Here is a 19,060-nt window from a genome sequence, read left to right on the forward strand (position 1 = left end):
CAGGCCCATAGTATCCAGCAGACATTTCCATAAAGCAGGAAATTTCAAAGACAGTTCAGTCACTATCTGCTGTGTCCTGCAGAATGTCTCATAGACTCTTTCATGAATCACGAACCCCGAAAGACCATCTCATCTTTAGTCAAGTTCAGCAGTCCTCTCTCTACGGGTTCTTTGTGTCCAGTTTATGCAACAGTCTAGGCAAGAGCAGTTTCTTGCCCAAATGGCTATCAAACTCCTTAAGGAGCCTCTTCAATGCCCATCTTCCTCTTTAAGTAGATTGGTGCTGCCAGGAGCAGAGGTGTCTCCTTGTCATGAAAAGTCCTAAGTTATTAAAACATTAAATGTCATGTTCTGTATTCTTTGAAAGATATGAAGGATGCCTATCTAATTGAAATATATCTCTATATATCAAGAAAATCTAACTGACATGACTACAAGCTTGACTACTATTTATGATTATCCATCAACAACCTATATTCCCTAATTATACATTACATTTTAAAAATGAACTACATAATCACAATACCTTAATCAAGATCAGAAATACATATACATATAACAACATTGACCTTAAAATCCACACCAATGCAAATTATTCATATCTATATCATATCTCTCTTTAAATGTAAAAGAACATTTATAAACAATATTTGGGAACATGGGCGCAGTTTTTTCTCTCCAAACTGTTTCCTGCTGAATGGGGGCATCATTAATTAGGTCTTTCATGGTACAACCTATGTGCCTGGGTCATCTCAGTTGGCAGTTGAGTGAAATAATTTTTTGAGGGTATTCACAGCAACCTTTCAGGAGGGCGTGGTCTATCATACCATATTGGGATAGACACAATCCACAGGGTCTCATTCTCTGTGAAAACAAAAGAAGACCCTTTCCGAAGCATCATATCCTTACACACAAATTCTGAAGTCATAATACACTTATGATATCCATTTTGGTTCCACTTGGCAGCCCATATAATGAAATGTCTCTCTGTACTTAGCTCCTTCACAGACAAAAATTTTAAAGAAAACACAATAACACAAAGAATCCAGACTCTTTGTGAATTTTCCATTTTTATGTGGCTTATTTTTACTCTATCACTTTATTCTGTCTCTTTAAAGACTTTACCCTTTTTTTAAGGCTTTAACTTTATTCTATCTATTTTTTTTTATTCTTTTCCCCAAGCCTACATACACTCATCCAACATTGTGATCCATTTAGTGGTCTGAATCTGTCCTATTGTGAATCTGTAATTTCTTTTTTACTATCCAGGAGCATTTCTTAAAATGTTAAGCACTTCTTAAAAACTTAAGTTGTGCTACATAGGGGTAATATGGTACTGCCTGTTTCCTGCCAAGTCTAAACCTTAACTGCTCTGTTATTATGGTAATTATGGTAGTTCCTGCCTGAGACCAGCACAGTTCAGCGTGGTGGAGCTGAGCAGCTCCTGCCTCAGAGCCATTTGGTGCCCCTGAGCCACACACAGTTCCAGGCACACAGCAGTCCACATTGCCATCAAGCAAGCCATAGCACTTTACTCCAAATGCTCCATTCAAAAGCTTTGTCTCCCCTATAAGCCAGACAGAGATCACAATGGCGGCACAGCCCAGAAAGCCAGCATTTCAAAATAGCCAGTTTTTTCCTGCTGCTGAGTCAGGGAAATTTCTTTGCAGCACACAAACCACAAATAGCAAAAAAGCTGTTAAACTCTCTCTCCCTTTTTTTTAAAGCCCTTTCAGGTTTTTAAGTGGATTTAGTCCATCACATTGGGTGCCAATCTGTTGTAATAGGAGCGGTGGGCTACGTTCCTGGCACCTGGCTGCCCGCCCGGCTAGCTCAGTTGGTAGAGCATGACACTCTTAATCTCAGGGTTGTGGGTTCAAGCCCCATGTTGGGCGCCACTCTGTTGTTGAGCTGTGGACCGCATTCCTGCTGCCTGTCTCCTGGCCGCCAGCTAGCTTATGCCCCCAAATAATTACACGGAAACTGTATTGTTTTAAACACTGCCTGGCCCATTAGTTCCAGCCTCTTATTGGCTAGCTCTTACATATTGATCTAACCCATTTCTAATATTCTGTGTAGCACCACAAGCTGGCTTACCAGGAAAGATCTTAACCTGTGTCTGTCTAGAGTGGGAGAATCATGGTGATTCCCTGACTCAGCTTCTTTCTCCCAGGATTCTCTTCTGTCTACTCCGCCTAATTAATTTTCTGTCCTATCAGGGCCAAGCAGTTTTCTTCATTAATTAACCAATGAAAGCAGCAGATAAATACAAGACCCACCTCCATCAGTGGGTGGGTGTGATAGGTGGAGGGAATGGGTGGAAGAGAGGGAGAGGAAACTGGGATTGGTATGTAAAATGAAAAAAAGATAGTTTTTTTTTCTTTTTTAAAAAATAAGATAAATTTAAAAGAGAGTAAAAAAGATTTCATGATTGTCTTATCTTAGGGCACCCCTCTTTTTATTACATTTCACTCCAGGCCTCTTCTTATCACTTTCAGGCCAATTCTGGCTCTAATGTTACATTTCTTTGTGTTCTTTTTCTCTTCAAAATTTACCTTTTTTAATTATTTTTCCCTACTATTTTTCATTATAGATTTATATAAGGGTGATCACTAATAACCACAAAACAGGATCAATATTAGGCTAGCTTGAAATACCTTCTCTCAAAGAAATTAGCCCAAAACGCTTCAGTTTAGTCTCACTCAGATTGTCAAAGAAATTAGTAAAAAAGTTCTTCAATTTATTCTTATATGGCTTCTTAGAAAAGAGTAAAAGACATTCTTTGCAAAAGTATCACCAGAAAGGTCTTTAGCATAGTTTCTAAAATTGTTCCTCTTTGAAACCTCCTGACCTGGGCCTCCATATTCTCAGCACTACTGTCTTCCAAGGTCCTACTAAGATGGCCTGTTGAACCTTACTTACAATATTCAACAGATTTCCTGGTACAAAATTCTCAAACTCGTCCATAATTCTTAAAATAATAAGACAGTCAGGTCTGTCAGAGAAATATGCCATTCCATGATACTGACTTCTCTCTTAGTTACTTTTGTTGTGCTGTTAAGAGACATCATGACACTGACTGCAGAATGTCTAGTGATGGTTGTTCCCTGGGGAAAGGGAAGCCCATGAGGCAGAGAAGTTTAGCTGAGTGGGAGGGATGAGAAGAGCCACAAGTACTGAGTGAACTGGAAGTCAGCAGACACTTTACTAAGCTAATAGGCACCAGAGGTAACCATTTGTACTGAGTTTCTTTTGGATGACATTAAAGATGTTTTCTTGATGATAATGGGAAAATAATTTCTGTAAGTGCTTTTTAGCTGAAATTGGGGTGTCAATGTCAGGGCCAAGGAAGACTGGAAATGCTACTCAAAGGCTAAGAGTAGAGAGAGGAATGTAGGCGGAGGAACATCTGTTCAGGTTCTGCAGGACAATGTGGGCCAGGTGAAATACAGGCAGCTTAAAGCAGTCTGGAAGTACTGTTGCAAGTCAGAGGTTCAGTCTGGTTGGGAATTCCTTAAGCTTTCAATTAAATGAAATACAGTGTGATAGAAGGATATTGGACTTTGCTATTATATGAATATGAAGACACACCCCCAGCTCTAAAAGATCATATTTTGACCTTTTAGTCCTAATCTGTTGTTGCTACTTGGGGAGAGCTGGAAACTGTAGGAAATGAGCCCTAGCTGATATCTATAGGTCACTGTTTGGAGGTCTTGGGTTTACATTATTCTCAGCCTCTTTCTGTTAAATTCTCTGTTTTATGTTTCATTTTTTAGCTTCTTGTCAGACATGAGCTAAAGCATTTCCGGTTTATTATGCTGATAAAAATTCTATATTGCTTGAGCATGTTGACTCCTAAATACTAGATTTATAGTTAATTACAACAAACTAATAATCTATTAAATTATACATTTCAGTGCAGAAAGCAGAATTTCTTGGTGTAAAGCAAAACTTCACTATTCACTATTTTTCTTTTTTCTGAATACCAAAACTTTCCAAGATATGAACATTTTCATCATAGCAAATGCATTGACTACAGGTTAAGATTAAATACTAAATTTCAACAACAAACTTCATTTCACTTTACTGAGTCTAAATTTAACTCATCTCTGAATTATAAATTTGTCATGAGGAAATTTTCTCCTGGGTCAGGGAGGTAAACTAGGCAATATCTTCCCTCCTCCTGAGTTCCCAAACACAAAGTTAAACTTCATCTAAACTATCTTGAGAAATCAATGTGGTTATGAATAGAGAATTTTCAACAAGATCATTTGTGATCCCAAAGCAGCCTTACTACAACATCTTCAGTTGGTTTTCCCTATAGCAGCATGAATTGCCACTCTCCAGGTTTTGTTAGCCTATAAATTATAGCCTCTCCCTAATACCATGAGGTTATAAGTACTTAGGTTGGGAGAAGTGGCTGAATACTCAGGTGATGGTGCCATAACCCTCTTTCTCTTTCTGCAATGAAACATAAATACCAACAAGCTCAGATATGATAATCTTTAACAAGCAGGCAGAGGTAATCTCCCCAAAATGAAGACTCAGAGAATAATGCTGTGCAACACTAATGAATTGTGAAGTTCTCAGAGAAAAAGGGCACATATATTAAAACTTCTACAAAATTTATGGACATCAACACACACCTCACAGACTTCAAATTGCTTAAACACATTGGGTAAATATGTGATATTCATATTAAAATACTGAATTTTCTTTAACACTAAAGTTCTACAGTTGTGTCTGTCCTGTGATATTGAAACCTCCTATCAAAACAAAATAAGACTTTTTGTTTTGTTGAACATTATGGGTTTCCTGTGTCTACTTTAAAGAAAACACATCTTGTAGGTAAAAGGTTAGGATAAAATAAGGAAATTACTAAATGAGGAATTAGTAGAATTTACCACCAACATTTAGAAAGCAGTTCGATTTGTGTAGTGTTTCAGAAATAATCTAAGGCTATCCAATGTGATTTTCTATCAAAGTGAAGTATTATTGACCATTGGTGCTTAGCTCATTTTTCCAACCCTCACGACAAAAAGTAGCTGTAGATTTAATGCTTCATTCATCTTTATAATAAATGTTATTGATTACTCATTACATACCTAGCACTGTGTTAGGCACTAAAAAAAAAACAGACATAATAAAACACATTCAAGTTCCCAAGGGGCTCTTGCCTAATGGGAGAAATAACCTCAGAAGCAGATAATTAAAATACAATGTACTAAATTCTGTACAAGTGATGTCTTTAATATTCTATTGGAGCAGTGGTGTAGGATTACTTAATTCTACTCAAGAGTGTCATAAAAAGATTAATGGAGGAGTACTAAGGCTAAATATGCAAGCCAGATTTTCCAAAGAAGTCAAGACAAAGAAGGGAACCTATAAGTACAAGATGAATAAGTGAAAATAGTTTTTCCCCTGCTTTTCAGGAAATTACTAACTTTCCTGTGTTACATGTAACATTAAAAATAAGAAATTAGTATGGAAACAAGTAATTTTAGATTTCCTTAATGGATTCTAGAAACAGCATTTATATATTTTCTCTATTTCTGCATCTCTTCCTACTCTCTATATCTGTATCTAGTCTCTCTCTCTCTCTCGCTTTCTCTTTTATTAAAAGTGCTGTGATACAACCCAAGGTCATGTATTTGATGGGTAAGTACCCTGCCACTAAGTGATTATTTCATAATATTTTTATTATTTCATAATTTTTTATTCTATTTATGTATACTTGGTATATAAAACTACTCACACATGAAAGACAAATCAAGTTGTTTCTCTGGAATGATTTCAACATTCAATGGTTTTATTGATTGTTTTCTTGCTTACTTTTTATCTAATACTTCTTTAAAGAATAAACAGGGATCTTTTATCCTAACTGAATACAACTTATAAATAGAACAAACTTCAGGGAATTGCTTTACTTCTTCATTGGTTCTGTAAAAAGACTTCCCATTGAGTTTCGTTACTAATTTTTGTTTATTTTTTTGCATAGAACATATTTTGACCATATGCTTTTCTTTCCTAAAAGAATTTAATTAGGGGCCTGCCTGATGCAAGAGTACTTTTTTGATCAAATAAGCCTGATAAAATTGTGTGCTTAGTTTTTATTTTTTCATTCTTAACTTTTTAAAAATTAGGTTTTTTTAATTACCATACATAGTAATGAGTTTCATTATATCTTTATTGATCTATCCCCCCAGCTTCTCTCTTTTGTCATTCTTCCTACTTCCCCATAGACTTGCTTCATGGATTCTCTTTTTAATTGTTCCCCCTTTGTTGTTCGTTCCAGCTGCCCAAAATCAAAATAATCACACAGAAACTGTATTAATTAAAACACTGTTTGGCCCATTATCTCTAGCTACTTATTGGCTAACTCTTACATCTTAATTTAACCCATTTTGATTAATCTCTCTATATATCACCATGAGGTCATGGCCTACCAGCAAAGTTTCTGGATGTCTAGATCTGGTGGAGGACCCATGGCATCTCTCTTACTCTGCCCTTCTTTCTCCCATCATTCAGTGTAGTCTTCCCCAGCTACTTAAATTCTGCCTTATCAACAGGCCAAGACAGTTGTTTCTTTATTCACTAATGGTAATCACAGCACACAGACAGTAATCCCACATCACCTTCCCTGTTTTGTTTAAATACAAAGGAAGGTTTTAACTTTAACATAGTAAAATTATATATAACAGGTATCAAGCAATAATTACAGTTACAATATTTATATATACTTTATCTTTTATCATAACTAAGGAAAACTATAACTATAGCTATCTATCTATTCTTTAAATACATCAAAGACTCCAGAAGGATATAATGTTGTCTAAGTAAACAGGAAGCACATTGTAAGCAACTTCCAAAACTCTAGAAATGACAGAGACATCTCACTGCCTGAATAGTCACCAAAAGTTCTTCTGTACTGTAGGGGTATCTATCTTTAGCCTACATGCCCATAGTATTCAGTAGACATTTTGCTATGAAGCAGGAAATTTCAAAGACAGTTCAGTCACTTTCTTCTGTATCCTGCAGAATGTCTAGCAGACTTTTTCATAAAGCAAGAACCCCAAAGGATCATCTCACCTTTAGGAAAGTTCAGCAGTCATTTCTCTGTGGGTCCTGCATGTCCAGTGAAGCAATCCAGACAAGAGCAGTTTCTTGTCAAAATGACTAACCAATTCCATAAGGAGCCTCTTCATCCATTTGAAGTAGTTTGGTGCTGCCAAGAACAGATGTGTCTCACTATCACAAAAAGCCTTAAGTTCTTAAACATTTTAAATGCCATATTCTATAGTTTTTGAAAGATTTGAAGAATGCCTATCCATCTGAAATTTATCTCTATACATTTAGAAAATCGAACTAGCATGACTACAAGCTTGACTATTATAGGTAATTATCTATCAACCTATATATCTGAATTATATATTACATTTTAAATAAACTACACAATCACAATACCTTAATCAAGAGCAGAAATATACAAATAACAAAATGACCTTAAATTTGTATCAATAAACCAAGATTCATACCAATGCAAATCTATATAGCATATACCCCTTTAAATATAAACAAACAATTATAAATAATATTTCAGAATATGGGCATAGTTCTGTCCATACTACTTTACTTGTTTCAGGGCACTATTAATCAAGTCGTTCATGGTGTATCCTGTGTGTTAGGTTCTTCTCGGTCAGCAGCTGGGCAAAGTATTCTCTTTGGAAGGTGTTAACAGCCTCCTTTCAGGGAGTCTTGTTCCATAAAACCATATTAGTCTGGAAGCAATCCACAGGTTCTCATCTTCTGTGGAAACATGAGAAGAACCTCTTTTCCAAAGCAACATCTTCTTAGACCTAAATTTGGAAATCATGATAGCTTTATAAAATAAATGCTGGTTTAGAATAGCAGGCCATACAATGGCATGTCTCTCTGTACTTAGCTCCTTCACAGTCAAAAGATTAAAAAAAAAACAAAATAATATACATAATCCAGATTCTCTGTGAATTTTCTATTTTTACATCGCTTAGTTTTCCTATTCCTTTTAATCTATGACTATCTGTACTCTGTCTCTTTGAAGACACTAACATTTTTTTAAAGTGTTAACTTTATTTTATGATTGTCTATACTCTTTTTCTTCCTTCTTCCAAGCCTAAATATATTTATCCAACACTATGATTCATCTGGACTTGTCTTTATTGCATATATGTAATTCTTTACTCTCTTGAAGAGCTTTTAAAATGGTAAGCAGCTTGGTTGTAGCCACTCTCGATGCTGGATCCACTTCTCTCCACTTTTAATAGATTTACTGAAGGAGTAAGTCACAAACAATGCCACAGCAGTTTGGAATTATGATTAATAGGGTAGTATTTATTTAAAGGGGAAAAAACTTACAGATCACCGTCAGCCCTCTGCACAACCAGGAAGGGAGTCTAGCCACCAGCCGAGCAGGAAGTGAAGAGAGAGAGGAAAGGGAAGTGGCCGCATTTTTAAAGGGAGAGAGACCACGCCCCAATGGGCTGGTATCTCAGCGGCTATAGGCTGGAGGAGCGGAAGGACCTCCCGCAACAATTTACTGTTAGCTATAGGGCTGCCAGGCAGGAGCTGTGCTCAACACTCCAACCCCAAGAATGAGCATGCTGTGCATAAACCCTTTTTATCTGAATAACAGACGAATCTGCCATGCAGAACACTGTGCAGCCTGGATACATCTCTGTGTATGGCAGCAGGAATCTGCCATGGTCTCCTGCCTGTAAAAGCATAGTAGACCTGAACAGAATGCTGGGAAAAAGAAGGCAGAGTCAGGGAGATGCCATGGATCTGCTGTCATGCTGAAACTTTCCTGGTAGTCCACTACCTCAGGGTGAGATACAGCTTAATAGAAATGTGTGAAATTAATATGTAAGAATTAGCCAATAAGAAGTTAGAGCTAGGTACACACACATGTTTCTTAATGTAATCTTCTCAGTCTATATAATGTTACTTGTATATATGTTTTTTTCTCTCATAAGTGGTTTTTCTTTTTCTTTTTTTTAATTTATTTATTTATTAAAGATTTCTGTCTCTTCTCCACCACCGCCTCCCATTTCCCTCCCCCTCCCCCAATCAAGTCCCCCTCCCTCCTCAGCCTGAAGAGCAATCAGGGTTCCCTGATCTGTGGGAAGTCCAAGGAACCCCCACCTCCATCCATTTCTAGTAAGGTGAGCATCCAAACTGCCTAGGCTCCCACAAAGCCAGTACATGCAGTAGGATCAAAAACCCATTGCCATTGTTCTTGAGTTCTCAGTAGTCCTCATTGTCCGCTATGTTCAGAGAGTCCGGTTTTATCCCAGGCTTTTTCAGACCCAGGCCAGCTGGCCTTCGTGAGTTCCCAGCATATATGTGTAAGTAATAAATTAATAAAAAAAGAAGCTATGAATTTCAAAGAGCAAAGAGGGCTATATGAGAGGGTTTGGGAAGTGAGAAGGGGGAAATGATATAACTATATTATAATCTCGAAAATAAAATTAAAAATATGTCAGTTTAACACATGGGAGTCTGAGATCTAAATATAAATTTTTACATGAAAAAAAAGTAGTTAGAGCTAATGGGCCAAGCAGTGATTTAATTAATACAATTTCTGGGATTATTTTGGGTATAAGCTAGCTGGGTGGCCGGGAAGAACAAGCAGCCCCCTCTCTTGGGAGACCCTCCCTCTTCTCAAACTTCTCCTTTAACTGCCTTTTTTCCAGTTTTATGACTTATACCCACATATACATACACACACATATATATGTACACACACACACACACACACACACACACACACACACACATATATATAGGCCAGGTTTCTTTCCTGCCCAGTCCTTGTTCTGCTCAGTTTCTGCAGTCATTAAGTCTCAAAGAAATCACACAAAGGTATACATTAACTATAAACTGATTGGCCCATTAGCTCAGGCTTTTTATTAACTCTTATAACTTATATTAGCCCATTATTCTTGTCTATGCTATCCACATGGTTCAGTACCTTTTTTCAGCGAGGCAATCATATCTTGCTTCTTCTGTAGTGAGCTGATCAATGGGGTTCCTTCTTCTCAAAACTCTCCTGTTCTCCTTGACCCACCTCTACTTCCTGTCTAGTTGTCCCACCTATACTTCTTGCCTGGCTACTGGCCTATCAGCGTTTATTTAAAATACATTTGACAGAATATAGACAACGGTCCCACACCATATATATGTTCATGTGCATGTATAAACATACAGAACATACACACACATATATTTAGTATGTAAACAAAAATTAAAATATCATATCTACATTTGAGAGAAAATGTGAAACTTTCTGAGTTTAGGATAACCTAACTTACTATTTCCAAGTTCTCATCATTTTCCTCAAAGTACAATGACTTTTTTTCAAGGTTATATAAAATATCATTTGTTAAGCATATGCAGTACATTTCCTTTATCTATCCATAGATATGTAGACTAGTTCCATGCCTTTGCTTTTGTGAATAATATACCATTAAACATAGATATGCAGGTAACCCTGTGGTAGTATTTAGAGTTCTTCAAGTATACTCTTGGGAATGATTTATCTGAATCATCTAGTAATTTGATTTTTAGTTGTTGATTTTTTTATATAGCCTTCTGTTGAGTTACAGAATAACTGAGTCAGGTTATATTTGCTGCAGCAATGAATAAGACTATATATTTTTCTATTACCTTCACTAAATTTGTTGCCAATTAGTTGAACCCCCTTTGTTAGGATATCAGTTCTGAGTGGGAGGAGATGAAATAATCTAGGATTCCCTCCTGTATATGTGCTGCTTTTGTTGATTAATGAAAAAAGCAGCTTCTTTGGCCTAAGATAGGGCAGAAAAGAGTGAGGCAGGGAAACTAAACTGTTTGTTTGGAGAATGAAGGTGAAGTCAGTGAGACACCATGTAACCATAGGAGAAGACAGACTTGCCCTGGAAACTTATCAGTAAACCATGAGCTTCATGGTAAAATATAAAATAATAGAAATAGGCTAATTTAAGATGTAAGACTTAGCTAGAAATATTCATATGCTAATATGCCAAGCACTATTGTAATTAATATAGTTTCTAAGTGGTTATTTCAGATCTGGGTAGCCAGGAAACTAACAAGCAGTCTCTGCCTAAAATGAAATACCCAAGTAATTTTAATTTTATTTTTTCAGATGGCAAAGGATGTTGTATACTATTACAGTTGTTCTGTGGACAGATTTTTCTTTTCTGTTTCTTTTATAATTTTATTTTTAAATCTATCTTTTTATTTTACCTACCAGTCATACTTCCTACTCCTTTCCCTCTTCCCATTTTCTACAAATTTCCCCCCACCCAAACCCCCATCCACTCCTTAGAGAAGGTAAGCCTCATTGCTTTGAGGAAAGACCAAGTCCAACCCTAATATATCTAGGCTGAGCAAGGTATCCCTCCAAAGAGAATGAGTTCCAAAAAGCTAGTACAAGCAGTAGGGATATATCCTGTTCCTGATGCCAGTATTTCTGCAGTCTGATCTAGCCATAAAATGTCACCAACATTCAGAGGGCCTAGTTTGGTCATATGCTTGTTCCTTACCTGTCCAGCCAGAGTTGGTAAACTCCCATTAGCTCACATAAACTATTTCAGCGAGACAATCACATCTTGCTTCTTCTGTGGTGGGCTCACAACTGCTGAGCAATGGGCTTCCTTCTTCCCAGAATTCTCCTGTTCTCCTTGACCCACCTCTACTTCCTGTCTGGTTGTCCTAAATATACTTCCTGCCTGGCTACTGGACAATCAGCATTTATTTAAAATATAATTGACAGAAAATAGACAATTTTCTTGATCTCTCTGCTCATATTCTCAGTCCTCTCATGATTCAACTACACTTTGGGAGCTCAGCCCAGTGCTCTGCTGCTGGTCTCTGTCTCCGCTGAACAGATGAAGGTTCTGTTATGACATTTAAGATAGTCATCAGTCTTTCTACAGAGGAAGGTCAGTTCAGGCCTCTCTATAAGTGCTTGGATTCTTATCTAGAGGCATCATTGTAAATTCCTGGGAATTTCTCAACTGCCAGGTTTCTTTTTTTAAATTTTTTTTATTGAAAAGAAATTTCCGCCTCCTCCCAGCCTCCCATTTCCCTCCCCCTCCTCCCACTCCTCTCCCCCTCCCACTACTCCCCTTCCCCCTTCCTGTACAGTCCAAAGAGCAGTCAGAGTTCCCTGCCCTGAGGAAAGCCCAAGGTCCTCCCTCCTCCATCCAGGTCTAGGAAGGTGAGCATCCAAACTGGCTAGGCTCCCACAAAGCCAGAATATAAAGTAGGATCAAAACCCAGTGCCATTGCTAGCCTCAAAATGGCTCCCTCAATCAAGATTTCTCTTTCATTGCTCTCCTTTTCTGTCCTTCTCTCATCTTGACTATTCAATTCAGTTCCCTCAAGTTCTTCTCCCACCTCCTGTTCTCCCCTCTTCCCCCTTCTGCCCTCCATTCTCCTCCACCCCATACTGCCGATTTTCTCAGGATATCGTGTCTATTTATTCTTTTCAGGGAATCTATATATGTTTCTCTTAGGGCTCTTCATGTTAATAGCTTCTCTGAGCTCATGGATTATGGGCTCATAATCCTTTGCTTTACAGTTAGTATCCAGTTATGAGTGAGAGGGTACCATGCTCATCTTTTTGGGTCTGGGTTACCACACTCAGGGTGTTTTTTTTCTAGTACCACCCATTTATATGCAAATTTCCAGATGTCATTGCTTTTTACCACTGAGTAGTACCCTGTTGTGTAAATATACCTCATTTTCGTTATTCATTCTTCCATAGAGGGGCATGTAGGTTTTTGCCAGGTTCTGGCTATTACAAATAATGTGCTATGAACATAATTGAACAAATGTCCTTGTATTAGGATTGAGGATACTTTGGGTATATGCCCATGAGTGGTTTTTCTGGGTTGTGAGGTAGGTTGACACGCAATTTTCTGAGAAACCTGCATTCTAATTTCCAGAGTGGTTTTACAGGTTTAAATTCCTGTCAGCATTGAAGGAGTGTTTTCCTTACTCCATATCCTCTCCAGCATAAGCTATCATTGGTGTTGTTGATCTTAGCCATTCTGACAAGTGTAAGATGGTATATCAGAGTTGTGTTTTGATTTGCATTTTCCCAATGGCTAAGGATCTTGAACATTCCTTTAAGTGTCTTTTGGCCATTTGAGGTTCTTCTGTTGAGAATTCTCTCTTTAGATTTGTACCTAATTTTTAATAGTATTATTTGGTATTAGGTTGTCTAATTTCTTGATTCCTTTGTATATTTTGGAGATTAGTCCTTTGCCTGATAAAGGGTTGGTGAAGATATATTCCCATTTAGTAGGCTAGCTTTTTTTTGTCTTATGGACTGTGTCCTTTGCTTTACTGAAGCTTCTCAGTTTCAGGAGGTCCCATTTACTTATCACTGCTCTCACTGTCTGAGCTACTGATTTTATATTTAGAAAATGGTCTTCTATGCCCATGCATTAAAGTCTATTTCCCACCTCAGATTCAGTTTTCTCTGTCATATTGAGGGCTTTAATTCATTTGGAATTGAGTTTTATACACGGGGATAGATATAGATCTGTTTTCATTCTTCTACATGTTGACATCCTGTTATGTGCCAGCACCATTGGTTGAAGATGCTTTCTTTTTTCCATTGTATAATTTTAGCTTCTTTGTCAAAAAATGGGTGCCCATAGGTGTGTGTGAATTAATATCCAGGCTCTTCAATTTTATTTCATTGGTCAACCTTTCTGTTTTTATACCAATACCAGGCTGTTTTTATTACTGTAGCTCTATAATAGAGCTTAATGTCAGAGATGTTGATATCTCCAGAAGTTTCTTTACTATCCATGATTGTTTTGGCTATCCTGTAATTATTGTTTTTCTATATGAAGTTAAGTATTTTTATTTCACGTATTCTGAAGAATTGTGTTGGGATTTTGATGGGGATTGCATTCAATCTATAGATTGCTATTGGTAGGGTTGTCATTTTTGTTATGTTGATCTTACCTATCCAAGAGCATGGGAGATTTTTCCGTCTTGTTATCTTCTTCAAATTATTTCTTCAGAGGCTCAAAGTTATGGTCATACAGGTTTTTAAAAAATCTTTTTTATTAAATTTTCCACCTCCTCCCCTCCTCCCATGTCCCTGTCCCTCCCACTACTCCCTTTCCCCCTTCCTGTCCAGTCCAAAGAGCAGTCAGGGTTCCCTGCCCTGTGGGAAGTCCAAGGTCCTCCCCCCTCCATCCAGGTCTAGGAAAGTGAGCATTCAAACAGACTAGACTCCCACAAAGCCAGTAGATATGGTAGAATCAAAACCCATTGCCACTGTCCTTGGCTTCTCAGTCAGCCCTCATTGTCAGCCACGTTCAGAGAATCCAGTTTGATCATATACTCCGTCAGTCCCAGTCCAGCTGGCCTTGGTGAGCTCCCATTAGATCAGCCCCATTGTATCAGTGGGTGGGTGCACCCCTCACAGTCCTGACTTCCTTGCTCGTGTTCTCCCTCCTTCTGCTGGTCATTTGGACCTTGGGAGCTCAGTCCAGTGCTCCAGTGGGGGTCTCTGTCTCTATCTCCTTCCATCGCCAGATGAAGGTTTTATGGTGATATGCAAGATATTCATCAGTGTGGCTATAGGATAGGGCCAGTTCAGGTGCCCTCTTCTCAGCTGCCCAATAACAAGCTGGGGACATCTCCTTGGACACCTGGGAGCCACTCTAGGTTCAAGTCTCTTGCCAACCCTAAAATGGCTCCCCTAATTAAGATATATACTTCCCTGCTCCCATATCCACCCTTCTCCATCCCAACCGTCCCATTCCCCCAAGCCTCCCCCAGTCTCCTCTTCTCACTTCTCTCTCCCCATCTCCTCTTACTCCCACCCCACCCCCACTGCCATTTTTTTTTTTTTTTTGCCTGGCAATCTTATCTACTTCCAATATCCTGGAGGATAACTATATGTTTCTCTTTGGGTTCACCTTCTTATTTAGCTTCTCTAGGATCACGAATTATAGGCTCAATGTCCTTTATTTATGGCTAGAATCCACTTATGAGTGAGTACATACCATATTCATATTTTTGGGTCTGGGTTACCTCACTCAGGATAGTGTTTTCTATTTCCATCATTTGCATGCAAAATTCAAAATAGCATTGGTTTTTTACCGCTAAGTATTACTCTAATGCATATATATTCCACACTTTCTTCATCCATTCTTCCATTGAGGGGCATCTAAGTTGTTTCCAGGTTCTGGCTATTACAAATAATGCTGCTATGAACATATTGAACAAATGCTTTTGTAGTATGATAGGGCATCTCTTGGATATATTCCCAAGATTGGTATTGCTGGATCCTGGAGTAGGTTAATCCTGAATTTCCTGAGAAACCGCCACACTGATTTCCAAAGTGGTTGCACAAGTTTGCATTCCCACCAGCAATGGATGAGTGTTCCCCTTACTCCACATCCTCTCCAGCAAAGGCTATCATTGGTGTTTTTGATTTTAGACATATGGTCAGTTTACAACAAAGTTCTTCCTTTCACCCTGTTTCCAGGTACAGGGCTGTACTTTCAGGGCTGAAGCCTCGGTTAATTCTTCATTGTGCTCAGGGATCAACTGGCATCAGAACTGTTGGCCGAATTAGTTTGTTGGTTTTGTTAGGCACATGACTAGCCTTTTAAAAAGGGCTTATGGCTCCAAAAATAGTTTCTGGGCATTGGGTCATTATTTCCTTTAAGCATTTTTATTTGTGCTTTTTAAAATTTACCTCACTGTAATTTCCCAAATTCAAAGCAATATTAATTGTTCAGTAGAAGGAAAACTGTAAAATATGTAGTCACAATGATCCAAGTAGATTTGAAAACTAAATTTCCATTTTTCCAGATATGTTTTCACTTGTCAGCAGCTCACATGATGTCACATATATAAATACTTCATTTACTTCAGTAGATACTCCTTTTGTCAGATAACTTGGAAATTTGCTAATTAAATGAACAATCTAACTAAATTTGATGTTTTAAAAAAAACAAAAAAATTCTTTTAAGAACTTTCTATTCACAACATTAGTTTACTTTTATATTTGGGTATTTCATTTTTATTTTTATTAGAAAATTTTGTACATGTCAATAGCAATTACATCATTTGCACTCCGCACTCTTGTCTCTCTCCATCCAAATTCTTCATTATCTTCCAATCTCTCTTTAATTCATGACCTCTTCTTTATTTTTATTTTTTTTTTTTTTGGTTTTTCGAGACAGGGTTTCTCTGTGGCTTTGGAGCCTGTCCTGGAACTAGCTCTGTAGACCAGGCTGGTCTCGAACTCACAGAGATCCACCTGCCTCTGCCTCCCGAGTGCTGGGATTAAAGGCGTGAGCCCCCATCGCCCGGCTTGATGACCTCTTCTTTTAAAATTATTATTGATTCTAACACACAGAGAGAGGCAAACATACATACATACACCAATACACACACATGCTAGATAACCCCTTTAGTGTTACTCATATATCTGCAATATCTGCATATAGGACTGACTATCGAAGATTGGATAATATATCACAGGTTTCAGCCCTGGAAAAGATTCCTGTATGTTGACTTAGTTTTCTGATCCTGCCCAGTTCCCAAAGTTGTTAAGTCTCAAAGAATCACACAGAGGTCTACATTAGTTATAAACTGATTGACCTAGTAGCTCAGATTTCTTATTAACTCTTATAACGTATATTAGCCCACTATTCTTGTCTTTGTTAGTTACGTGGCTCAGTACCTTATTCGGCAAGGCAGTCACATCTTGCTTCTTCTGTGGCTGGGTCAGTACTGCAGACTAGGACTTCGTTCTTCCCAGAATTCTCCTGTTCTCATTGACCTGCCTTTACTTCCTGTCTGGTTGTCCTGCCTATACTGCCTGCCTGGCTACTGGTCAATCAGTGTTTATTTAAAGTATAATTGACAGAATACAGAGCATTGTCCACATCACCTGTAACTCTTCAATTATAGGTGTTGTCATGTGAAATGTACTCATAACATGTTACTATGTCAACTGATGTCATCTTTATGCAGCTGAATTTAATGTTTATAACTCTCCTATCATGTCTAAAAGGCACTATCATGTCTAAAAGATATTATCTTGAAAAAGTCCTCTTTATTATCCTCTGAAATTCTTTCAGTGTCCTCTTCTAAAATTTTCCTTGAATCTTGGGTGAAGGGACTACATTGCACACTTGTCAATTGAGATTATACCCAAAACAGTAATCAACAGCAGAAGTTCAAAAGTATTACTTTTTATCAACGAAAATGCTAATATTTAGTTTGGATCACTCAGAGTACTATAACATTTTTCTAATACATTGAATCTCTATTACTCTAATGGAAGAAAGTATCACAAGTTTGTCTGCATGGTTTTTATGTTATTTTGATTTATTACAGATATATTGGGAACAATTAATATCCAAATATACACTCCATATCTTTCTGTAATCCTTGTTTTCTAAACTTCTTTTAAACAAATTTTAGATTCTCATATAATTTACTCTAAAATTCTCATATATGAAATTATAATCATATACAAAAAAAATGACCTCTCACATTTCTTGACTGGGAGATATGATAATATCAGACTGTTTTCTGAGAATGATTTCTTCCTTTCTTTCTTTCTTTGTTTCTTTCTTTGTTTCTTTGTTTCTTTCTTTCTTTCTTTCTTTCTTTCTTTCTTTCTTTCTTTCTTTCTTTCTTTCTTTCTTTTGGTTTCTCAAGACAGGGTTTCTCTATAGCTTTGGAGCCTGTCCTGGAACTAGCTCTTGTAGACCAGGCTGGCCTCAAATTCACAGAGATCCACCTGTCTCTGTCTCCCAAGTGCTGAAATTAAAGGGCATGCACCACCACCACCTGACATTTTCTTTCTTGATTTTACTCCTTGGCTGTACTCTAGTCACATATTCATTCACAAATATTAACATAATTTCTTCAACTTAACTATCATTTCTTTATTTTACTCTAAAAAAAAGACTACCAAAATAACCAATTGATAAAAAAATCTGAACACTGTACTTGAGGTAATGATACTAGATATTGATTCACGTTGTGCTTTCACATTAAGGAACAATTTTAATGCCTGCATGTATCTATATAGACATATAAAAGATGTAGTGTTGTTTTTATACTAGTGAACATGTTAACACTATTTTTAGTATGTTTCAGTAGTACTAATTTGATAAGCAGTTTGTCTATGAAGTGAACCATGATCCTGAAAATGAGAATACTTACACTAATGAATAACTTCTTAACTTTAGAAGTAAAAATAGTTGAGCAGTAGATTACACAGATCAATCATTCTTGCAACTTTATTTTCCTAAAGAAGAATTTCTTGGAATAATAGAGCTAATACTAACAGTATTAATTCCTGATCTTACTAAGCAATTTCATACTAGAAAATTATTATCCCTTAAATTCAAAGAACTTTTATGCAATACATGTAAGGCACAGTCACAACTGCCTATGATATACATTCTTATCCTGAATTTTTATTTTATTAGTATTATTAATATATTTCAACAATCTGTACCCATGGAAACACTCCTGAATTCTCTTTCAATATGATTTCTTATATCCAGCTAGACTTCAGTTGTTACCTTCCTCCAAAATGGTCAGAATTAATTGATGGGGGTCCTAAATTAATGGGTGTTTTGTAGACTAGAACAATGGAATAGTTACTTGTTGGAATTTATGGTTATATATTTCCCAAAAGTACAATATAGGACAAATATTAAATTGTGAAACAAATAAATAAAAATTGAAATAAGAAAAACACTTGAGGAGGGCCTGTGGTCCAGGTGTATTATATAAGAAAAACAAACAAATAAGTAAAATAAGTAAATAAAATACAATATAGTAAAATAAAACAACTGGTAAAATTTAAATTGACATCTTCAATTATATGGAATAGCATAATTATGATCTACAACATGTTTGATGTCTGTACAAAATCAATTTCAATAAGACTTTAAAGTTCAATCATATCTAGGTTAATGACAAGCATCCCCAATCAGAAAGAATAAATCTGGTT

Source organism: Microtus ochrogaster, chromosome X, assembly GCF_000317375.1.
Source record: "Microtus ochrogaster isolate Prairie Vole_2 chromosome X, MicOch1.0, whole genome shotgun sequence".
NCBI classification, from domain to species: Eukaryota; Metazoa; Chordata; class Mammalia; order Rodentia; family Cricetidae; genus Microtus; species Microtus ochrogaster.